Raw genomic sequence first — 13,672 nt, forward strand, 5'->3', positions numbered from 1 at the left:
TCAGAGGCTCTGACATCCTGATGGGAACACAGAGGCCCAGAGAGGTAAAGGTGTCAGAGGCGTGTGAACCAAACCAACTTCATCTTAAATAGGAGATGGGTAAAATGGGGATGGAACTTACTGGGCTGCATTCTCAGACGGTCACGGCATTCTAAATCACAGGATGAGGAGTTCAGCACAAAATACAGCTCATAAGGACATTGCTGATAAAACAGGTCGCAGTAGAGAAGCTGGCCAAAACCCACCAAAACCAAAATGACCACGACAGTGGCCTCTGTCCTCACTGTTACACTTCCACCAGCGCCATGACAGTTCACAAATGCCACGGCAAGTTACCCTCTATGGTCTAAAAAGGGAAAGCATGAATAACCCACCCCTTGTTTAGCACATAATCAAGAAATAACCATTAAAATGGGCAATCAGGGCAGGGCCTGGTGGCTCACACCTGTAATCCCAGCACTTTGGGAGACTGAGGTGGGTGGATCACAAGGTCAAGAGATCGAGACCATCCTGGTCAACAAGGTGAAACTCCATCTTTACTAAAAATACAAAAAATTAGCTGGGCATGGTGGTGCGTGCCTGTAATCCCAGCTACTCAGGAGGCTGAGGCAGGAGAATTGCCTGAACCCAGGAAGCAGAGGTTGCAGTGAGCCGAGATCGCGCCATTGCACTCCAGCCTGGGTAACAAGAGCGAAACTCCGTCTCAAAAAAAAAAAAAAAAGAGCAATCAGCAGTCCTAGGGCCTGCTCTGTCTATGGAGTAGACATTCTTTTATTCCTTTGTTTTTTTTTTTGAGACGGAGTCTTGCTCTGTTGCCCAGGTTGGAGTACAGTGGTGCCATCTTGGCTCACTGCAACCTCCGCCTCCTGAGTTCAAGTGATTCTCCCGTCTCAGCCTTCCAAGAAGCTGGGATTACAGGTGCCCGCCACCATGCTGGGCTAATTTTTTGTGTTTTTAGTAGAGAGGGGGTTTCACCATGTTGGCCAGGCTAGTCTTGAACTGACCTCAAGTGATCCACCCATCTTGGCCTCCCGAAGTGCTGGGATTACAGTATGAGCCAACGGCCCGGCCTTAATAAACCTTCTTTCACTTTGCACTTCAAACTCGTCGTGAATTCTTTCTTGCCCCTTGGCGTGAGTGACCACAATTCCCTCCCACCACCCTGCCCCCACATCACTCAACATTTCCTTCAATGCCCTTGGTCATGGGCCTGGCCCAGGGAGCAGACTGAGGACCTGGACAGCCCCATGCAGGGCCTGGGGAGGGCTCTGAGTTCCTGTTAGGGCAAGGGATACAGGAATGGGTATAAGGTCTTTTAGGCTGACTGAGGGCTCCGTGGATGCAGTGGCTGTCCCCATGACCTGCAGGTATACTCTGGATGGCCTCCTGGAACTAGAAAATCTAAAGTAACTGGAAGACCCTGAAGAGAGGAAGCATTATCAACCCCTGTGGGGCTTAATTAACTTGAGATATTCTCTATCGCTGCTTTTTCCCTATCTCTGTTCTGGAAAAGGAATGTTGCTTCTCTATACCAGCCAGTCGGGACTGGTACAAAATACAGCCCAATGGCTAAGTAAAAGGGCCTCTGAAATTAGACAGTGCCTCTCAAACTCAGGAACCATGTGGTCCCACCTTTAAAGTCGGGCACCTGGCTCCTCCCACTAATGGAACCCCTTGCTGCCATATTGCTCCTTTTAGCCTTTGGCCCTTGCCTAATGAACATCCAGCCCTTGTGGGTACAAGCCACTAAGTACAAACACTAGGGTGTAAAAGGTGATGCTCCCTAATATCCATAAGAGAGCATCGAAGGGGGAAACAAAGTAGAAATTTTGCCCAGGATTTTGTCAGCACATTTTCAGCAACTGTCCCTATTTTTAAAGTTAGTAATGGCCTCTTTCTGCTTCTGTAACTCAGCTTACTGCTTACTAATGGGAAAACCTTAAAAAAAAATGCCTTACTGTCTAAAACCTGCTCCATTGTCTAAAGTCCTGAGTTCCTTCCCCTGTCCCTTCAACTAGAAAAACTCTGTACTTTTCTTAGCCAGGGTCCAAACTTTTTAGTGCTAATCCTAGGCGTAATAAAAATGTGTTCCTCCAATTCAGAGTGCCACTTGGGTTTCTTGTCAGGTAAAATTTTCCAAAACACCTCAATTGATAAGGCAATTGGATTTTGTAACCAACTTGGTCAACCTCCCAACTCCAGACCCTACAACCCCCTCCCAGCTTGCAAAAAAAATGCCCTAACCTGTAAGTTCTGTAACTTTCCACTTCCCACCCCAAACCTATAAAACCAACTTCTATCCCACCGCCCTCCATTGACTCTTTTTCAGACTCGACCTGCCTCAACCAGGTGAATAAACAGCCATGTGGATTACACAAAGCCTTTTCAGGGGGAATCTCTTTATTCAGAGTGCGTGTGTTAACACTGGGCAAAGGGAGAGTTGAGCTGTGAGGCTGTTGAAACAGAGGCCGGCCAGGCACGGTGGCTCATGCTTGAAATCCCAGCACTTTGGGAGGCCAAGGCAGGTGGATAACAAGGTCAGGAGTTCAAGACCAGCCTGGCCAACACAGTGAAACCCCATCTCTACTAAAAATACAAAATTAGATGGGCATGGTGGCAGGCGCCTGTAATCCCAGCTACTCAGGAGGCTGAGGCAGGAGAATCGCTTGAACACAGGAGTCAGAGGTTGTGGTGAGCCGAGATAGCCCCATTGCACTCCAGCCTGGGTGACAGAGCAAGACTTTGTCTAAAAAAACACACACACACAAAAACAAAACAAAACAAAACAAAACAGAGGCCTTGGCTGCTCTCACAGGAGCTCCAGAGCTGGGCTGGCCTTCAGAGATGTGTTCCAAATCGCAATGGGGGCTGTGATGGTTAAGTTGATGTGTGTCAACTTGACCAGGCCACAGGGTGCCCCAATTAAACGTTACTCCTGGGTGTGTCTAGGGGCTGTTTCCAGATGAGATTAGCATTTGAATGTCAGAATCAGGAAGCAGATGGCCCCCAGGGTGGGGGGGGGCCCAACCCTCAAGGACCTGAGCAGAAGGAAAGGCTGAGGATGGAGGAACTGGCCCCACATCCTACTGCCTCACTGCTGAGCTGAGCCATCTCATCTCATCTTCTCATGGACTGCTTCTGTTTATTTGGAGAACCCCAGCTAACCCAGGGGCCTACAATGACATTAACCCACATCGGGTCACTGGGGACAGGCTGCTCAGGAGGCAGGGGACAATTCACCCAGGAGACGGGGGCTCCAGGGCTCCATGGTAGGACCAGATGGAGCCACCACACACAGTGCAGCCCTCAGCCCCTGGAAATAACTGTGTGTGTTTTCCATTGTCTCACTCCTAAGGGGCAGGGGCTACTCCATCTCTCATTCTGTCCCCGCAGACAGCAGGAGCTCAGCAGATAAGCAAGAGACAAGAACTGGCCCTCCAGTACAGCCAGGGGCTATTTCCGTTTTTCTCAGGTTCTTGAGGTCTCAAGAAAAGGGCACAGGAACTGGAACTCCAGGAGCAAAGCCTTGACCCCATGGTGGGAGGCCAGCAGCTCATTCGAAGTTGGGACGTGGGGAGAAACACACCCAGCAACGGCGGAGGGGCACCCATCAGTACCATGGTCAGATCCTGCTGTGGCTTCCAAGCCTCCAGATAAGGAGCTAGCCCATGTGCACGGCCAGGATGGGGTGTGGCCACCCCTTTTCATTTGTGATTATAACCCCTTATACCCCTGAGGTGTAAGATACCAGTGCCAAGGTACATGGGGGCTCCCCCTGCATCACCAGCCATATGACTGCAGTCAGGCCATGCTCCTCCTCTAAGTCTCAGTCTGTCTGCCCACAAAATGGGATTAACTCTGGCTGGGTGCAGTGGCTCACACTTGTAACCTCAGTACTTTGGGAGGCTGAGGTGGGTGGATCACCTGAGGTCAGGAATTCAAGACCAGCCTGGCCAACATAGTGAAACTCTGTTTCTTTTTTTTTCTTTTTTTTGAGATGGAGTTTTGCTCTTGTTACCCAGGCTGGAGTGCAATGGCATGATCTCAGCTCACCGCAACCTCCGCCTCCTGGGTTCAGGCAATTCTCCTGCCTCAGCCTCCTGAGTAGCCAGACTGCAGTCACATGGCCCATTGCTTCCCAGCTTACAGGAACGCACAACCATGCCCAGCTAATTTTTGTATTTTTAGTAGAGACGGGGTTTCACCATGTTGACCAGGATGGTCTCGATCTGTTGTCCTTGTGATCCACTTGCCTCCCCCTCACAAAGTGCTGGGATTACAGGCTTGAGCCACCACGCCTGGCCAGTGAAATTCTGTTTCTACTAAAATTACAAAAAATTACCTGGGCATGGTAGCTGGTGCCTATAATCCCAGCTACTCAGGAGGCTGAGGCAGGAGAATCACTTGAACCCAGTGGTAGAGGCTGCAGTGAGCTGAGATTGTGCCATTGCACTCCAGCCTGGGTAACAAGAGGGAAACTCCATCGCAAAAAATAAAAAGAAAAGAAATGGGATTAACTCCACCTTGGAGGGATGGAGGGAGGTGATGAATATTCAGGGCCCAACCCCTGCTGGAGCAGGCTCTCAACAGATGCGGCCACGGCCATCATGTCACAGGCCTTTTCCCCCACAGGGGGGACTGGTGCATATCTGTATGCAGATGTCTGTGAAGGGGCTGGGAGGGAAGGGCCATTCAGGATAGTCTCTAAGGCCAGGAAGCACAGGCATGCAGCCAGAACTAGCGCCCTCTTTATCATGCTCCCAGTCTCACAGCTGTCACCAACTGGATAGTCCAAGCATGCCATCCCTGTCCCATGGTCATACTTGCTTCTAGTGGAGCCAAATTGGCTCCCCTCTCACCCACCTCCACCCTTTCCTGAGCAGAGACCCAGGTGGACTTCACCCCAGGGTCTCCCAGCCCATTGCTTCCCAGCTTCCTTTCTGAGCAGGACTTTGTGTGGCCAGGCCTGGAGGACCAAGGCCCACAACAATATGCCCAAGCTTCCTTCCTGGCCCTGCCCTGTGCCCACAAGACAGGCCACTGCTCTAAGCCTTTGTTCCTCTTCTGTGGACAGGTCACAGGTCGCTGTGGGAAGTGAGTGTAATCAGGGCTCAGCTGGGTCCTAAACTCAGATAGGAGCCCGAGGTGGACCCCTGGCCAGGGTAAGGTGGAAAGGAAACTTCTCACACCACCTTCTGCAGGGTTCCCATGACTTTCATGTCACATGTATGCAGGGTCACATGTGGCTTTCAACATCACTACTATGGCAGTTCTGTAGAAAATCTCCCTCTGCAGCAGGAGAAAAATCACATGCACTGCTATTCTGCAGTGGAGACAGAGGGTCATCTAGGTTTACCTCCCCTGAGAATACCTGGTGTCTTGTGGGGGGAGCCACCCCTGCCCTTGGGCCCCACCCCCGGCTGTCAAGGTGAGCACTGACTCAGGTCTGGCTAATGACTGTGCCACACTGGTCAGGCTGAGGCTGACAGAACCCAGGCCAGGCCAAGCTTCCCATGGGGTTGCTAGGTGTGAGCCAGGAACCCTCAGGGAGAGCCTGCCTGAGAATGAAGCCAGCCCAGAGGCAAGAAGAGCCAAGGGAAGGAGACAGGGACCCATGGCAACCCACCATGTGTACCCCACCAAAGAGGAAGGGAGTGCCTAGAAGTCAATGGTGGAAACTTCTGATGACCTCCTCAATCAATCAATCAATCAATCAATGTCTTCTTTCCTGTCAGTGTCTTCTTCCTGCTTTTCCTCTCTGGGGCTCCTTGTACCTCCCCTCTTTCTCTTGGTCCTGTCACTCCAGGTTGGTCTCTCTCTTTCTCTCTCCCCTTTCTCCCTCCTCATCCCCCTCAGCAGACACCAGGATCCCTGACCCCACAACATCATATTGGGGCAGGGGGCTGCAATAGCAGCAGATAGAGAGGGCCAGGGCTAAGCATGCAGGACTGAGGCATGCAGCTGCTGTCAAGGACTCGTGCCCTCCACTGGCCCCAGAAAGGGGTTCCCCCACCAGAGGAACATACTCTTTTTTACAGAAACACAGTCTTGATCTGTCGCCCAGGCTGAAGTGCAGTGGTGTAATCTCGGCTCACTGCCAACCTCTGCTGCCTGGGTTCAAGTGATTCTCTTGCCTCAGACTCCCAAGTAGCTGAGACTACAGGTTTGTGACACCATGCCCAGCTAATTTTTTGTACTTTTAGTAGATATGGGTTCTTGCCATGTTGGCCAGGCTGTTCTGGAACTCCTGACCTCAGGTGGTCTGCTCACCTCGACCTCCCAAAGTGTTGGAATTACAGGTGTGAGCCACTGTGCCTGGCTGGACCACACTTTTGACCTCCAAGTGGCATGGGAACCCCCTTGCCGGGAAGAGGACACCTGGACTCATTGGGACTGGGGGGTTTGGGGGAAGGGACGCAGTGGGTCAGGAGCCTTTGTGCAGAGAAGGTGGGGAGCCTGCCAGGTTCTTCCACTTGCTGAGGACACAGCTGGAAGTCAGGTGGTCCTAGCCCAAACAATGGGGTGGGCAGGTTGTCTTACCTCAGCTTGACCCCCGTGAGGGCTGTAGGTACTACTCCAGCCAATCCCAGCCCTGCTCTCCTATTTAACTTTCAGAAAAGTTAGTGGGCTGCAGTGGCACTGGAGCTAGGGAGCAACACAGTGTGGTCTGCTGGCCGCAGCATCCCTGCTCCCCATGCTGCAGCCTCGGCTGTCATGTGCTGCCCTGCTGTGTGTGTGTGTGAGCATGCTGCCCTACTGAGTGCGTGTGTGTGAGAGCGGATGCTCCCTTGCTGTGTGTGTGTGAGAATGCTGCCCTACTGTGTGTCTGTGTGTGTGAGTATGCTGTCCTACTGTATCCGTGTGTAAGCAGGCTACCCTACTGTGTGTATGAGCATGCTGCCCTACTGTGTGTGTGTGTGTGTGTGTTCCCCATCAGGCTGTGAATGCTTTGCAGGCAGAGACTAACCCAGCCTAGGGCTCAGGCATATGTATTAAACAAGTAAGGAGTGTTTTGAAAACTCTCAAGTGCAGAACTAGGAAGCTGTCCTTGGCCCACTCACCAGTGAGGTCAAGAGGATGACTTGCTGTGTCACCTTACAGAGGTCACTTTCCTTTTTGGGCCTCAGATTCCCTTCTGCACAGTGGAGCGGGTGCAGGACTAACCAAATGCTCTAACCTTGGGCACACATAGGCACCTGCTGCTAACTGCATGTGATAAGTAACACCTTAGCACAGACCCAAGGCACCAAGGACCCTGAGGGATCTGAAGCGGAAGGCCGCAGAGCCAGGAAGCAGCATGGACTGCAGAATTCAGATCCAGGTCCGGCCTGCCCACTTCCACATCTGCTGCAATTTGGACCCACCTCTGCCCCTTCCTGGGCCTTCACTGCTTTGTCCATCAGAGGAGCAGGTGGGCTCCTTGACCTTAGAACTCAGATCCTCCTTGGTGTGAAAATTCAACACCCAGAGCTTCTAAACCCTGGCTGGAGGGCCCACTGTCCTGTGCCCCACCCCTGGTCCCCATAATCTTTCAGGGTACAAATAAATACAATATTTCTACCCAAGAAGTAAGAATGACAGATTTTAGGAGGAAGTGATTGGCATAAGAAGGGCTGTTTGTGGCCAGATGTGGTGGCTCACACTTGTAATCCCAGCACTTTGGGAGGCTGAGGCAGGTGGATCACAAGGTCAGGTGTTCAAGACCAGCCTGTCCAATATGGTGAAACCCTGTCTCTACTAAAAATTACAAAAGTTATCTGGGCGTGGTGGCATGCATCTGTAATCCCAGCTACTCAGGAGGCTGAGGCAGGAGAATCGTTTGAACCTGGGAGGCAGAGGTTACAGTCAGCTGAAATCGCACCACTGCACCCTAGCCTTGGTGAAATAGTGAGACTCTGACTCAAAAAAGAAGGAAAAGAGGAGCTGTTTGTAAGAAGGGCTGTTTTCAGAGCAGAGGTTACAAAATATTTTTCTTCCCAACACTCCAAGACTTGAATGTCCTCAGAAGCCAGAAACCAAGCAGGTGGTCTTGCTCTCTGGGTGGACGTTACAAACAGAAAACTCACGGAGGTGAAGACTTCATGCCAGGAGGAAAACAAGGCAGCAGCTTAGCTCTGGATTTTCCCTTTTCTACCAAATTATACAAAGCAACACGGGGAAAGACAAGGGTAAGAGGCAGAAAAACCCATAAACTCCCAACCATGAGTGAACGTGACCCAAAGTACCTGCCAGCAGCAGACATGGCAGTGCGGGGGATGAGGGGGAGGCAGGGGGCTCAGGAGTGAAAAACCCCAGAAAAGACCACTTCTAAAAAGGATATGGTGGAAGGCAGGAGCTATGGCCGTAATGAACTGGGAGCACTCAGGGCTGGAGGCAGATGACCTCTTGAGCCAGATTAGGCTCTGGAGGTGAAGGAGGAGTGCAAGCAGAGAAAGGCCACATTTTCTTTTTTTTTGAGTTGGAGTTTCGCTCTTGTTACCCAGGCTGGAGTGAATGGCACAATCTTGGCTCACTGCAACCTCTGCCTCCCAGGTTCAAGCAATTCTCCTGGAGAAAGGCCACATTTTAAAAGCCATTACCATGGCAATAGAGGAGGGAGCCTTTCACCAGAGAAACCCAGAGAACTGCTCTGGCTTCTCTCCCAATTTCTGCCAAAACTTCCTGTTAATTTTCACTCCAGGAAAATTCAACTAATTCAAATATAGAAAAAAATGTAAAAATATAATGCAAAATGGAGATGATGAACACTCCTTTTGTATATAAAGAAAATTCACTATGAAAATATTGCCACAAGGGGCAGCCAGGTGCAGTGGCTCATGCCTGTAATCACAGCACTTTGGGAGGCTGAGACGGGCAGATCACCTGAGGTCTGGAGTTGGAGATCAACCTGACCAACATGGAGAAACCCCATCTCTACTAAAAACACAAAAAATTAGCCAGGCATGGTGGTGCATGCCTGTAATCTCAGCTACTCTGGAGGCTGAGGCAGGAGAATCACTTGAACCCAGGAGGCAGAGGTTGCAATGAGCAGAGATTGCCCCATTGCACTGCAGCCTAGGCAACAAGAGCAAAACTCCATCTAAAAAATAAAAAAAGAAAAGGAAAAGAAAAAATATTGCCACAAAGCCAGGCACAGTGGCTCATGCCTGTAATTCCAGTATTTTGGGAGGCTGAGGCAGGTGGATCATTTGAGGTCAGGAGTTCAAGACCAGCCTGGACAATGTGGTGAAAGGCATCTCTACTAAAAATACAATTTTTTTTTTTTTTTTGAGATGGAGTCTCACTTTGTCACCCAGGCTAGGGTGCAATGGCTCGATCCGGCTCACTGAAACCTCTACCTCCTGAGTTCAAGTGATTCTCTTGCGTCAGCCTCCCAAGTAGCTGGAACTACAGGCACGTGCCACCATGCCTGGCTAATCTTTTTTTTTCTGTAGAGGTGGCGTTTCACTGTGTTAGCCAGGATGACTAACCTGACCTTGTGATTCTCCTGCCTCAGCCTCCCAAAGTGCTGGGATTACAGGCATGAGCCACCATGCCCGGTTAAAAAAAATACAAAAAATTAGCCGGGCATGGTGGTGTGCTCCAGTAGTCCCAGCTACTTGGGAAGCCAAGGCAGGAGAATCACTTGAACCTAGCGGGTGAAGGTTGCAGTGAGCCGAGATCGTACCACTGCACTCCAGCCTGGGCAACAGAGATTCTGTCAAAGAAAAGAAAAGATTGTCACAAGACAAATACAAATTCTAATCCAAAATTACAGTGTGAATTTAAAAAGTAATTCCAGGCCAGGTACGGTCCAGCACTTTGGAAGTCTGAGATGGGTGGATCACCTGAGGTCAGGAGTTCGAGACCAGCCTGGCCAATATGGTGACTACCTGTCTCTACTAAAAATACAAACCTTGGCTGGGCGTGGTTGGCTCATGCCTGTAATCCAAGCACTTTGGAGGCCAAGGCGGGCAGATCACCTGAGGTCAGGAGTTCAAGACCAGCCTGACCAACATGGTGAAACCCCATCTTTAAAAAGAAAAAATAAATAAAAATTAAAAAGAAATAAAAATACAAAACTTAGCCAGCCGTGATGGCGGGCACCTGTGATCCCAGCTGCTCAGAAGCTGAGGCAGGAGAATCACTTGTACCCAGGAGGCAGAGCTTGCAGTGAGCAGAGATCGCACCACCACACGCTGGCCTGAATGACAGAGCTAGACGCCATCTCAAAAATAAAATAAAAAAAACAAAACGTAATTCCAGGCTGGGTACAGTGGTGCACATCTGTAGTCCTAGCTCCTATGGTGGCTGAGGCTGGAGAACAGCTTGAGCCCAGCAGTGCGACTGCTATGATTGCAGCACTGCACTCTAAACTGGGTAACTGTGAGATCCTGTCTGTATAAATAAAATGAAATTGGCCGGGCGTAGTGGCTCATGCCTGTAATCCCAGCACTTTGGAAGGCCGAGGTGGGTGGATCACGAGGTCAAGAGATCGAGACCATCCTGGTCAACATGGTGAAACCACTAAAAATACAAAAAATTAGCTGGGCTTGGTGGCATATGCCTGTAATGCCAGCTACTCAGGAGGCTGAGGTGGGAGAATTGCCTGAACCCAGGAGGAAGAGGTTGCAGTGAGCCGAGATCGCGCCATTGCACTCCAGCCCGGGTAACAAGAGCGAAACTCTGTCTCCAAAAAAAAAAAGATGTGAGCCACTATGCCTGGCCAGGAATGGCTGGCTGGCTTGCTTGCCTTCCTTCCTTCCTTCCTTCCTTTTTCTCTCTCCTTCCCTCCTTCCTTCCTTCCTTCCTTCCTTCCTCTCTTCGATGGAGTTTCACTCTTGTTGCCCAGGCTGGAGTGCAATAGCATCATCTCGGCTCACTGCAATCCACCTCCTGGGTTCAAGCAATTCTCTTATCTCAGCCTCCCAAGTAGCTGGAACTACAGGCACCTGCCACTACACCCAGCTAATTTTTGGTATTTTTAGTAGAAAAGGGGTTTCACCATGTTGGTCAGGCTGGTATTGAACTGACTTTGGGTGATTCACCCACCTCAGTCCCCCAAAGTGCTGGGATTACAGGCATGAGCCACTGTGCCTGGCCAGGAATGACTTTCTTATGGTAGCCATCACTCGAGCTGTGCACAGACCCACAAGCTTTTCCTGGCTATGCCTGGGGAAACTGCGTCCTTACAGCTTGTTTAATCTTACAACCCTCTGAGGTTGTCATCACACTTCTATCATCCCCATTTTACAGATGAAAAAATGGAGACTGTTGGCCAGGTGCGATGGCTCACTCATGTAATCCCAGCACTTTGGGAGGCCAAGGCAGGAGGATCACCCGAGGTTGGGAGTTCCAGACCAGCCTGACTAGCATGGAGAAACTCTGTCTTTACAAAAAATATAAAAAATTAACCAGGTCGGCCAGGCGCGGTGGCTCAAGCCTGTAATCCCAGCACTTTGGGAGGCCAAGGCGGGTGGATAATGAGGTCAAGAGATCGAGACCATCCTGATGAAAATGGTGAAACCCCGTCTCTACTAAAGATACAAAAAATTAGCTGGGCATGGTGGCATGTGCCTGTAATCCCAACTACTCAGGAGGCTAAGGCAAGAGAATTGCCTAAACTCAGGAGGCAGAGGTTGCGGTGAGCCGAGATGGTGCCATTGCACTCCAGCCTGGGTAACAAGAGCAAAACTCCATTTCAAAAAAAAAATTAGCCAGGCATGGTGGTGAATGCCTGTAATCCCAGCGACTTGGGATACTGAGGCAGGAAAATCACTTGAACACAGAGGGAGGCGGAGGTTGCGGTGAGCCGATATCACACCAGTGCACTCCAGCCTGGGCAACAAGAGCAAAACTCTGTCTCAAAAAAAAAAAAGGTAAGAAAGAAAAAGACAAGCAGAGGTTGGAATTCAAATTTGCCTGGCCTCCAATGCTGCAGCAGCCTTTGAGGCCAAATTATTTTCTAGCCTGAACTGCCCTGGCTGTAGGGAGAGCTTCAGGGGCCAGGGCATGGAGGAAGAAGTGGGGAACAGAAGATCCCTCATGTCTGACCTGCCCTGGACTTAGTTTGCTCATCTGTGAAACCCTGTCCTGGAAGCACAGCCTGGCCCACGCTACCCTGGGCTCTCCTGACCCTGGAGCACCCCTTCTGCTCCTGAGCCCAGTGTGCCCCTTTTCTCTCCCTACGAGCACCCTTGCAGGTTCCTTTCCTCCTAAGGTTGAGCACGCAGGCTCCGAGAGGAAGGGAAGGCATGGCTTGTGGCTGGCTTTCTGGCTGGAGATGAAGAACCCACAAGTGGTGCTTGTGAAAGAAGGGAGTGGTCTGCCTGGGGTTAGAATCTGCCTCTAGGGTGGGTGTGGGCAGATTTTTACTTTTCTGCAACAGCATCTTACCCAGGCTGGGATTCATTATTATCATTATTATTGTTACTATTTAGAGACAGTGTCTCACTCTGTTGCTCAGGATGGAGTGCAATGACATGATCACAACTCACTGCAGCCTTGACCTTCCAGGTACAAGTGAGCCTCCTGCCTCAGCCTCCTGAGTAGCTGGGACCACAAATGTGCACAGCCATGCCCAGCTCCTTTTTGTTTGTTTGTTTGTTTGTTTGTTTGGAGATAGAGTTTCGCTCTTGTTACCCAGGCTGGAGTGCAATGGCATGATCTCCGCTCACCGAAACCCCACCTCCTGGGTTCAGGCAATTCTCCTGCCTCAGCTTCCTGAGTAGCTGGGACTACAGGCACATGCCACCATGCCCAGCTAATTTTTTGTATTTTCAGTAGACACGGGGTTTCACCATGTTGACCAGGATGGTCTGGATCTCTTTTTCTTCTTTTTTGTTTTGAGACGGAGTTTCGCTCTTGTTACCCAGGCTGGAGTGCAATGGCGCAATCTCGGCTCACCGCAACCTCTGCCTCCTGGGTTCAAGCAATTCTCCTGTCTCAGCCTCCCGAGTAGCTGGGACTACAGGCGTGCGCCACCATGCCCAGCTAATTTTTGTATTTTTAGCAGAGGTGGGGTTTCACCTTGTTGACCAGGATAGTCTCGATCTCTTGACCTCGTGATCCACCCACCTTTGCCTCCCAAAGTGCTGGGATTATAGGTGTGAGCCACTGTGCCCAGCAAAGTTGTATTTTTTTTATTTTTTATTTTTTAGAGACAGGGTTTTACTATGTTAGTCACGATGGTCTTGATCTCCCGACCTGGTGATCTGCCCACCATGGCCTCCCAAAGTGCTGGGATTACAGGCGTTGCATGAGCCACCCCGCCCGGCCAAGGGGGGTCTTTCTTTTTTCTCTCTGCCACCTGTCTGGTTATAGCACACTAAATACATCCCAAGAAGTACCCCCTGTGTTTGGTGTGGTTGATCTGTCCCTTGACATAACTAACTCTATCTTTTTTTCTTTGAGACAGAGTCTTGCTCTGTTGTCCAGACTGGAGTACAGTAGCACAATCTTGGCTCACTGTAACCTCGACCTCCTGGGTTCAAGAGATTATCGAGCCTCAGCCTCCCTAGTAGCTGGGATTACAGGCACCTGTCACTTTTATTAAATTATTATTTTTAGGCTGGGTGCGTGAGCCACCGTACCTGGCTGCTCATGGCATTTGTGATGGGCTCACGCCTATAATCCCAGCACTTTGGGAGGCCGAGGCGGGTAGATCATGAAGTCAAGAGATTGAGACCATGCT

The 13,672-nt window shown here is 50.5% G+C and overlaps 1 pseudogene; it reads right to left on the reverse strand.

Annotated features, from left to right (window-relative positions):
* The window catches only part of LOC128928273 (NFAT activation molecule 1-like), a 50,483-nt pseudogene continuing 36,811 nt past the window's right edge, over positions 1-13,672 (reverse strand).

This window comes from Callithrix jacchus, chromosome 7 (assembly GCF_049354715.1).
Source record: "Callithrix jacchus isolate 240 chromosome 7, calJac240_pri, whole genome shotgun sequence".
Classification (NCBI taxonomy): Eukaryota; Metazoa; Chordata; class Mammalia; order Primates; family Cebidae; genus Callithrix; species Callithrix jacchus.